The sequence below is a fragment of the Babylonia areolata genome, chromosome 18, assembly GCF_041734735.1.
Source record: "Babylonia areolata isolate BAREFJ2019XMU chromosome 18, ASM4173473v1, whole genome shotgun sequence".
NCBI classification, from domain to species: Eukaryota; Metazoa; Mollusca; class Gastropoda; order Neogastropoda; family Buccinidae; genus Babylonia; species Babylonia areolata.
Genome location: NC_134893.1, coordinates 71,118,674 through 71,121,173, shown reverse-complemented (window position 1 = coordinate 71,121,173; position 2,500 = coordinate 71,118,674). Strand labels below are relative to the sequence as shown.

General features: G+C 39.3%; 1 protein-coding gene across 1 annotated transcript in view; it reads left to right on the top strand.

The window, feature by feature from the left end:
- Window positions 1–2,500, top strand: part of LOC143292139 (tumor necrosis factor receptor superfamily member 16-like) — a 60,072-nt gene that overhangs the window by 1,368 nt on the left and 56,204 nt on the right. The window lies entirely within an intron of this gene.

The following is a 2,500-nucleotide window of genomic DNA, read 5'->3' as shown; positions in this document are numbered from 1 at the left end:
TTGTCTGTCTCTGTCTGTGTCTGTGTCGTCTTTCTCTCCACTCCCTTAGTCCCTGTCTCTGTCTGTATATATACAGACATCCGTCTGTCTCTCGTTTTCTCTGTTTTCTCTGTCTCTCTGTCTGTCTGTCTGTCTGTCTCTCTCTCTCTCTCTCTCTCTCTCTCTGTCTCTCTCTCTCTGTGTGTGTGTGTGTGGTCAGTCATCACTGAAGTTGAAAGTATTTTTTAGCTGATTTTTTTTTTTCAATTGAAATTTTTGATTTGGTGAAAACAGTGCTGATAGTTGACAAGGAAAATAATCAATGTTGCTCCCTCCTGTTGGTACTAACCACAGCTGTTTTTACTCCTCCTCTAAGAACCACAACTTCCACTTAGGTAGGAACGAGAATCGTACCCAAAGTTACGATCCGAACATAATTATTCTTAATTCAGTCTGGGTTTTTAGTGACTGCGAATTTTTTTTCCTAGTGACACTTTGGCAGAATCGATGGTGCGTTGGACCCTTTGATCCAGAGTTTACCAGTGCTCAGGGTTAACCCTTTCACCGCCAGTCAAGAGTACAAAATTCCCTTGTGGTATAAACACAGAAAAGACAGTGGCTAAGAATAGCTGGGGATTCCCTCTGCGATGTATAGAAAATATGGCCTATCCTACCACCGAACATTAAGAGCAGTAGGTTCATGGATAACAGACCAGTGAATGGTCACCTTTCAGTGACATGGGTCCTCTACCACGCCTGTGCATAAATGCGAGCTTGGCGGTGAAAGGGTCCAAGTCCCTGTGTGAGCTTGGTGCTGTGTCCTTGGGAAAGGGGCTTTACTCTTGCTTGTCCTCACACCGCCCAGCTGTGAATGGGTACATGGCATACTTGACTTCGGTTTGGAAAGGGTTAAAACGGCGAAAGGAGAGGACTGGGCCCCGCCTTCCTATCAGTGCTGAGACCTAGACACAGTGGGTGTGAATTCACTGCCCGGGTGGCCGTGAAAGGCTGTACATGGAGCCCTTTAACCTATAGCCTAACCATTTTCTTTCATTCAATACCGCTACCACTCGCACACATCACATCATAGTTACCGTGGACGTTCTCTTCTTACACTTAATGAAGCGGGTTTCTTTTTCTTTTTTTTTTCTGGGGTGAGTGAAAAGACGTGGGGGTAATTCTATATTTTATGTCGTGGATTTGAGCAGAAATCGATTTTTGTCTTTCAGTATGCCTGGCCCTTAGGTACGCTTGATCGATCTATGTTTTGATGGTATACATCTGAGATTTGTGTCTGCCTATCGACTTGTCAATTCTGTATGGACTGTGTGTTTTTATGGCATGTCATATGTAATTGTCTGTCTATTGATTTATAAGTCGAGTATCGGTCTGAGCTTTGTTTGCACACATGTAAGATTTGTCTGTCTATCGAGTTGTCAAGCAAGTAGCGATCTGTGCTTTGATCTGTATACAATGTGTATCGATTTGCCGATCCATTATCGATCTGTCTGTCAAGATGATGACGATAATGATAACAATTATCAATAACATGGATAATATTAATTATGGTAGTAGTAGTAGTAGCGGTGATAATTATAATGATAACAACAAGAACAACAACACCACCAATAATAATAATAATAATAAATAGCAATAATAATGTCGATGATGATGATGATGATAATAATAATAATAGTGGTAATAATAATAATAATAATGATAATAATAATAATAGTGGTAATAATAATAATAATAATAATAATAATAATGAATAGCAATAATAATGTCGATAATAATAATAATAATAATAATAATGATACTAATGATAATGGTAATAATAGTAACAATAGTGGTAATAATAGTGGTAACAACAACAACAACAATAATGATGATGATGATGATGATGATGATATAAAACGTGCTTAGTTGGGCTGTTCAATGGGAAAAAAAACCCACCTGACTAGTAAAACATGCATTTAAACACTTTTTTTTAAATAAGAAGAAAAAAGAAAAGAAAGAAATCTCTAACTTTTCGCAGACACCCATCCAAAATACTAAGGCATGTACAGACACAGACACACACACACACACACACAGACACAGACAGACACACACACAGACACAGACACACACACACACACACACACACAGATCACCACACACCTCACAACACTCACTGCTCATCACAATCCCCAAAGAACCTACTCGTTTGATATCACCATACTCAACGCCAACACCACAACACTTAAAAAAATCCATGTCACAATATTTCAAAAACCAGTTTCCAATACTGAAAAGCCGATCATTAACATACACCAGGACCCCAAAATACCAGGCCTGTATCATTCTTGTCTTGTCCATATTACATGGCCGTCTATGGAATTTACATTAAGCTCCACACGTGAGGTTGGCGAGAACTCTTTCGGTGCGAATTATTGTCCCTACAATCTATAAATTGTGTGCTAGAGTAGATAATTCCCCTCTTCTGTCTTTGTTCTCTTTGTTACTGCCCCCACCATAC